Source organism: Peromyscus maniculatus, chromosome 12 (genome assembly GCF_049852395.1).
Source record: "Peromyscus maniculatus bairdii isolate BWxNUB_F1_BW_parent chromosome 12, HU_Pman_BW_mat_3.1, whole genome shotgun sequence".
NCBI lineage: Eukaryota > Metazoa > Chordata > Mammalia > Rodentia > Cricetidae > Peromyscus > Peromyscus maniculatus.
Genome location: NC_134863.1, coordinates 55,621,020 through 55,629,641, shown reverse-complemented (window position 1 = coordinate 55,629,641; position 8,622 = coordinate 55,621,020). Strand labels below are relative to the sequence as shown.

At 41.1% G+C, this 8,622-nt stretch overlaps 1 pseudogene; it reads left to right on the top strand.

Moving 5' to 3' along the window:
• The first annotated feature begins 311 nt into the window (after positions 1-311).
• On the top strand, positions 312-1,389 carry LOC143268040 (oocyte-specific homeobox protein 6 pseudogene; annotated as a pseudogene).
• The last annotated feature ends 7,233 nt before the right edge of the window (positions 1,390-8,622 follow it).

The window sequence follows — 8,622 nt, the reverse complement described above, 5'->3', positions numbered from 1 at the left end:
ATTTCTAACTACATTCATATGCACCTTTGGAAATAGGTTTCCAGATGGCTCAAGATTCTGCAAGGAAGTCAAGTCTGCCAATGTCTCAAAGTCCCCTATTTCCTCCAAGAACACTAATGCAATCAAATCTCCAATGGCACTCAGATCCTGAAAGGAGCCTTGGCCACCAGGAGTCTCCAGGACCATCATGGAAACCAAGTCTCCCAAGGCATCCAGGTCCCCCAACGCTGGGAACACAATCAGTGCATCCTAGTCACCAGATGCCCTCAAATTCCCCAGTGAGTTCTGGTTGTGAGAGTTCCCTAGGCCCTATGGTGGGTTCAGAGAAACATGGTGACCAGCAAGTTTGCCATGATGTTCCGAGGAAGCAACGAAAGCAACGTATTGTGTATTCCCATGAACAGAAGCTCCTCCTCTTAGACCATTTTGATCAGTTCAGGTACCCAGACTTGGAGCAAAGGGTGAAGCTGGCACTACTGATTGGTGTTACCGAATATGAGATCAAGGTCTGTATTTCTCTTGTTATCTCTCTCCTGCAGCCAGAATAGCTAGCCATGGAACCTGTAAATTTATCAGAATACAAACTCTCCATGATTCATCATGCTTGGGGGAGCTTGGATACTTGTGGAAGTTATTCCTATGTGCATCCATAACTGGATCTGGTGTTTCTTCAATCTCAGTTGCACTATAGAGCCAAATTATCACCTTGGCAGGGTCTCAGTGACCCAGACAAAAGGGACCATTTTAAAAGCCTAGATATTCTAGCTGCAGATTCCCTTCCTTTTATGTCGAATCATGAACTATCCTACCTCTTACATTTTTTTGGAGCCCCAGACCTTTGTTTTTATGGGGGTAGTTGACAGAGACAAGATTTCCTATCAGCATGTTCACTTGGCCACACGGGTCTTCCTCTGTCAATTGTTTTTGTCCTTCCAGATATGGTTCAAGAACCAACGTGCTAGGTGGAAACGGGAGGAACTCAAGAATGTTAAAGAAGCACTCCCAGAATCAACAGGAAGCTCTCAAGATGTTTCTGTGCCAACCCACTCCCATGGTAAGTTATCGGTCACTGCCAATCTGGGGTCCTTGTCTCCAGGCACATCTACTGTGGGCTCCATTCCCAACCTCAAACCCAGCATGGAAGCTTCTCTCAATTATGATCAGGCTGTAGAAGATGAAAGGTGTAGTTCTCAAGAAGACCTGCTTTTTGGTCAATGCCCTGCTGCAACTCCCAACTCTGGGAAACCCACAGTAGTTGAAGTCCAGACTGACCCAGCAGTGACTGATGGTCCAGCCTCAGTGGAAGCTGCAGTTTCCACCAAACTTCACCCAGAAGCCCAGATGTTGTTCAGTACTTACATCCATCTTCTGAGCAGCTCTAGAAGTTGATATACGAGGATCTATACCAAGGTAGTGCTCAGAGACTTGAAGTTAGTTTCTGACTACATAATACCTCTCACAATAGAGCAGTCCATGCCCAGAAATTTTCATATCAATGCAGAAGTGTGATAATTCAAGAACTTAATCTAAGGTTTTGGGAGACTGATACAGGCTATTCTGTATTAGTTTCAGGCCTATATTGTCAACATACTGAAATTATTTCAAAATGTTGTAAAATATTAAGTCTTATTGTCTTACATGTTAGTTTAATAAAAGTATAAAATATTTTATGCAAGAATTTTTAAAATAATTCATTCTTGCCAGAATAGCTGTTGTATGACTTTTCCCCAAATATTTGTATATGAGAATGCCTGCATGCATGTATGCAATAAATGGGGTCTTCAGGCCAGAAGAGGGCTGAGGATTTCTAGGAATAAAACTACAGAACTTTGAGAACTACAGGTGGGTGCTTGGAACATAATCCAGTTCCTATGCACGAGCAAAAATTGCTCTTAACCACTGAGCTCGCTCCCTTCTGGTCCCATAGAGTAATAATGGTTTTTAATCGTGTTTGGGAAATCCTGTCTCGGCTCCCAACTCCACAGAGTCCATGGGAATAAGATGTTCCCTTAGTTTTGAATATATTGGAGGTGACTGTGGGTTCAAGCATATGGGTCCTCACTCTAAGGGGTAATTCTAGTTCCAGGAACTCTGTATATACCTGGTGTGTTATAGAATATTATTTTAATGTGTTGCTTTTGTTTATGTTGCATTTGTTTAACTTTGTGAGGCATTGTTACTTTGCCTGTACAAAAAACCTGATGGGCTAATAAACAGTTGAAGATTCAATCTTTAGGCAGGAGAAAGATAGCTGGAGCTGGCAGGCAGATAGGAAACATAGAATGGAAAATCTGAGAGGGCATCTAGCAGCCAGGAAGGAGAAGGACATCAGCAGCCAGACACACAGACACACAGACACACATCAAGCCACAGAGAACGAGTAAGATTTACAGTAGTAAGAGAATGGAAAAAGCCTAGAGGCAAAAGTTAGACAGGATAATTAAAGTTAAGGAAAGCTGGCGAGAAACAAGTGAAACTAAGACCAGGCATTCATAATTAAGAATATGCCTCCACTTGGTATTATTTGGGAACTGGGTGACAGGACAATCAAAAGAGCTATAAAAAGATCATAATACTGATGTACTTATATGTCAACACAACTTATAATCACATAATATAAAGCCATACTCAGTGTATGCTATGACACACCCCAGCATAGAAATATATCCCCGTCTTCTTTAATATATGTTTGTGTTTCTGCCAGCACTCACAGCTCACTATAGGGGTGTAGATATCAGAGGAAATCTCATTGGTTTTGGTTTTTTTTTTCTTCCACCCTCTTACTCTCACACCTCACCAGACCTTGTGGCAATCTCCTTTATTAAAAGATTCACCTGTGACCACTCTCCCCTTCTATTTTTAGTTTGGGTACAGGGTCCCACTAACTTGCCCAGACAGCTCTGAAATGCAGCCTGGCTACCTCAGGCCTGACTGGCTGGCATTCCAGACCTGCAACCCAAGCCCTGTTTTGTCAGCTTTTGAGGAATATCCACATTGTTTCTATAGTGGCTGCAACAGTTTGCACTCCCACCAGCAAGAAATGAGTGTTCCTCTTGCCCACATCTTCCACAGCATAAGGTGTCCTTTTTTTATTTATCTTGACCACTCTGCTTAGCTAAGAAAATCTCAGGGTAGTTTTAAATGCACTGACCTTATTGCTCAATATGATATATACATAATGTTAAGATGGCGTTTCTGTGTGTAGCCTTGGCTGTCTTCTAAACCAGGTAGACCCAAGTGGATTTGATCTCAGAGATCTGCCTGCTTCTGCCTGATGAGTGCTGGGATTAAAGGTGTGAGCCACTACTTTCTAGCCTGTTGGGTTTGTTCATTTTTTTGTTTGTTTCTTTGTTTTTTTTTCATTTGTTTTGGTTATATTTGTTTGTTTGTTCGTTTTTGAGACAAGGTCTCACTACAAATGGACCTAACTGTCCTGCAGGTCTTTGTATAGAACAGGATGAAGTGACCTTCATAAAGATCCTCCTGTCTCTGCCTCCTGAGTGCTGGGATTAAAGGAGTAATCCACCATACCCAGCTTGTTTATCAGCATCGAAAATAGTTGCTCTGGCCTCTGTGTTCCATCTTTTGAGACTTTCTCTTTAGTTCTATACTCCATTCATTAAATTTTAAAAAGAAAATATACTTGTTTTCTTTACTTTATTCATTTGAAACAGGTGTCTTTTTGTATCCACAGCTTTCCTTGAATTCTATTTCGGTAGACCTGGCTGGCCCAGAAATCAGGGATCCATCTGCCTCTGTGTTCCTAGTGCTTAGATTAAAGGTTGTGTGACACCATGGCCTTTTAGGGCTGCTTGTTCTTGCAGTTCATTTAAAAATATTTCATTGTGTAGTCTAAATATTAACCCACTGTCAGATCTTGCTGTATGACAAAATTTTTCTGGTAGAGATGCAATAAACAAATATTTAGTCACCTGAGACAGAGAACCAGGGACAGAAAAAAGCACAGATACCACCAAAGTCCAATTTTGTGAACCATGACTTCTATTGAGGTTCCTTATTTTTTGTTTGTTTGTTTGTTTTTATTGCTGTTGTTGTTGTTGTTGTTTATTTTTTCAAGACAGGGTTTCTCTGTAACTTTGAAGCCTTTCAACAGAGATCTGCCTGCCTCTGCCTCCTGAGTACTTGGATTAAAAAGTGTATACCACCGCCTGTTTTATTTTTTCCTCCTTTTTTGAGACAGGGTTTCCTGTGTAGCTTTGGATACTTTCCTGGAACTCACTCTCTAGCCAGGCTGGTTTCCAAGTCACAGAAATCTGCCAGACTCTGTCTCCTGAGCCCTGGGACTAAAGCTGTGCACCACCACTGTCAGGCCCTTATAAGTTTTTAAATCTTTTTTTTTAATAATTTATTTTTATGTTCATTGGTGTTTTGCTTGTATGTATGTCTGGCCCAGGGTCTGATCCCCTGGAACTAGAGTAACTGACAACTGTGAGGTACATTGTGAACCCAGGTCCTCTGGAAAAGCAGCTATTGATTTCTTGTTGTTGTTTCTTTGTTTGATTTTGTGTTTCTTTGTTTGTTTGTTTGTATGTTGTTTGTCTTGCTTTCTTTTGTTTTTGGAGATAGAGTTTCTCTGCATAGTTTTCGTGCGTGTCCTGGATCTGGCTCTGTAGGACAGGCTGTCCTCCAACTCTCTGAGATGTACCTGTCTCTGCCTCCTGAGTGCTGGGATTAAGTGGGTGCACCACCATTGCCTGGCTTTTTAGTGCTCTTAACAGCCCAAATGATTCCTCTGACTGAGACAGAGTTTCTTTGGGTGTCCCTTAGTGTCCTGGAACTCACTCTGTAGACTAGATAGGCCTTGAACTCAGGTCTGCCTACCTCTGCCAATGCAGTGCTGGAATTAAATTTGTGCACTACCACTACCCCCACCCATTACAGTTTGTTAAAACTGGGTAAATGCCAAGCAGTGATGGCACACTCCTATAATCCCTTGGAGGCAGAGCCATGCCGGGCTCTGTGAGTTTGAGGACAGCCTGGGTTACCAAGTGAGTACCAGGAAATATGGAAAGCTACACAGAGAAACGTGTCATGCGAAACAAAACAAAAAACTGGGTAAAAAAAATCACAGTCTATTGTAGGCCCAATGTTCAGGCCATAAAGAGTTGGCTTAAAATGTCAATATATTATTTTGTGTATGTGTATGTGTGACATTTATGTAGGTACTTGCAATTTATCTATATTTATGAAAGAGAAAAAAACTGAATTTCCATGGACACAATGTGGAGAAGAGCTGGGGGTGGAAAAATATATACACATAAATGCACATTTGAGTATTAGGACATTTTATTTTCTGTGTAGCTACAGCTATTCAGGAAAGTGTTATATAGACAAAGGTAAGCAGAAAGTCAAAAAGCTCCTACTCTGAAACTGATAGAAGAGAAAGTAGGAAGTAGTCTTGAATGCATTGGCATTGGAGATCACTTCCTAAATATAACACCAGTAGCACAGACATTGAGAGAAACAATCAAACAATGGCGACCTCTTGAAATTGAGAATCTTTTGTAGAGCAAAGGATACGGTCAACAAGGCAAAGCAACAGCCTACAGAATGGGAAAAGATCTTTAACAACCCCATATTCAACAGAGGACTGATATCCAGAATATATAAGGAACTCAAGAAATTAGACATTAAAATGACCAACAGTCCAATTAAGAAATGGGCTACAGAACTAAACAGAGAATTCTCAACAGAGGAAACTCAAATGGCTGAAAGACATTTAAGGAATTGCTCAACATCCTAATCATCAGGGAAATGCAAATCAAAACAACTCTGAGATACCACCTTATGCCTGTCAGAATGGCTAAGATCAAAAACACTGAAGACACCTTATGCTGGAGAGGATGTGGAACTAGGGGAACTCTCCTCCACTGCTGGTGGGAATGCAAGCTTGTACAACCACTTTGGAATTCAATATGGTGCTTTCTTAGAAAATTGGGTATCAATCTCCCCTAAGATCCAGCTATACCACTCTTGGGCATATACCCAAGAAATGCTCAATCATACCATAAGAGCACTTGCTCAGCTATGTTCATATCAGCATTGTTTGTAATAGTCAAAACCTGGAAACAACCTAGACTCTCTTCAACTGAAGAATGAAAAAATAAATTGTGGCACATATACACAATGGAATACTACTCAGCAGAGAAAAACAATGACATCATGAGGTTTGCAGGCAAATGGATGGATCTAGAAAAAATCATCCTGAGTGAGGTAGCCCAGACTCAGAAGAACAAATATGGTATGTACTCACTCATAGGAGGATACTAGACATGGAACAAGGATGACTAGACTGCTACTCACATCACTAGGGAGGCTACCTGGAAAACAGGACCCCAAGAAAGACATGAGGGTTGCCCAATACGGAGAAATGGCTGAGATCTTCATGAACAACCTGGACATGAGTAGGAGCAATGAAGGGCAAGGGTCAAGGGAAAAAGAGCAGGAGATCCCAGCTGAATCAAGAACAGAGAGAGAGAACAAGGAATAGAAGACCATGGTAAATGAAGACCACATGAGAAAAGGAAGAAACAAAGTGCTAAAGAGTCCCACAGAAATCCACAAAGATACCCCCACAAATGACTGCTGGCAATTGTCGAGAGACAGCTGGAACTGACCTACTCTGGTGATGGGATGGCCAAACACCCTAATAGTTGTGCCAGAAACCCCATCCAAGAACTGAGGACTCTGGATGCAGACATCCATGGCTAGGCCCCGGGTGGAGCTCCGGGAGTCTAATTAGCGAGAAAGAGGAGGCTTTATATGAGTGAGAATTCTTGAAACCAAGGTTGGATAAAGCACAGGGACAAATAGCGAAACGAATGGAAATACATGAACGATGAACCAAAGGCTGAGGGGCCCCCAACATGATCAGACCCTCTGAATAGGTGAGACAGTTGATTGGCTTGATCTGTTTGGGAGTCATCTAGGCAGTGGTACCAGGTCCTGGGCTCATTGCATGAGTTAGCTTTTTGAAACTTGGGACTTATGCAGGGACTCTTGGCTCAGTCTGGGAGTAGGGGACTGGACCTGCCTGGACTGAGTCTACCAGGTCATTTACAGTCCTTGGGGGAGGCTTTGCCCTGGAGGAAGTGGGAATGATGGGTGGGCTGGGGGGAAGGGGAGGGGTGAAGGAAGGGGGAGAACAAGGGAATCTGTGGCTGTTATGTAGAACTGAATGGTATTTTAAAATAAAATATTAAAAAGGTTTCTCAGTTTCAAGAGGTCCCATTTATTAATTGTTGTGCTCATTGTCTGTGCTGTTGGGATTATATTTAGGAAGAGGAAAGATCCACCAAGAGGAAGTTTCAATTCCGAACATTTATGCCCCAAATACAAGGGTACTCACATATGTAAAAAATATTACTAAAGCTTAAACCACATATAAAACCCCACACATTAATAGTGGGAGACCTCAGCACCCCACTTTCACCACTGGACAGATCTCCCAAATCGAAACTTAACAGAGAAATAAAGGACATAAATGATGTCATGACCCAAATGGAACTAATAGATCTCTACAGAACATTCCATCCTAACAAAAAAGAATATACCTTCTTCTCAGCACCCCATAGAACCTTCTCTAAAATCGACCACATACTTCGGCACAAAGCAAATCTCAACAGATACAAAACAATTGGAATAACCTCCTGTGTTCTATCAGACCACCATGGTTTAAAGTTAGATTTCAACAACAACAAAAACTACAGAAAACCTACAATCTCATGGAAACTGAATAATGCTCAACTGAATCACCAATGGGTGAAGGAAGCAATAAAGAAAGAAATTCAAGACTACCTAGAGATCAACGAAAATGAAGACACCACATACCCAAACTCATGGGACAGTATGAAAGCAGTGCTAAGAGGGAAATTCATAGCACTAAATGCCCACATGAAGAAGTTGGAGAAATCTCCCACTAGTGACTTAACAGCACACCTGAAAGCTCTAGAACAAGCAGAAGCAAAGTCTCCCAGGAAGACTAGACGCCAGGAAATTATCAAAGTGAGAGGTGAAATCAACAAAATAGAAAATAAGAGAATTATACCAAAAGTTAATGAAACGAAGAGTTGGTTCTTTGAGAAAATCAACAAGATTGACAAGCCCTTATCCAAACTATCCAAAAGACAGAGAGATAATCCAAATCAACAAAATCAGAAATGAAAAGGGGGACATAACAACAGACATTGAGAAAATCCAGATAATTATCAGGTCATATTTCAAAAACCTCTACTCCACAAAACTGGAAAACCTACAAAAAATGCACAATTTTCTGGATAGGTAACACATACATAAGTTAAATCAAGACCAGATAAACTATTTAAATAGTCAAATAACCCCCAAAAAAATAGAAACAGTCATTAAAATTCTCCCAACCAAAAAAGCCCAAGACCAGACGGTTTCAGCGCAGAATTCTACCAGATCTTCAAAGAAGAGTTAATACCAATACTCTAAAATGTTCCACACAATTAGAAACAGAAGGAACATTACCAAACTCCTTCTATGAGGCTACAATTACCCTGATTCCTAAACCAAGTAATGTGGTGGTATTCTAATTGTACTGAAATGTGATTTTGATTGTATGTTAATTAATAAAGTTAC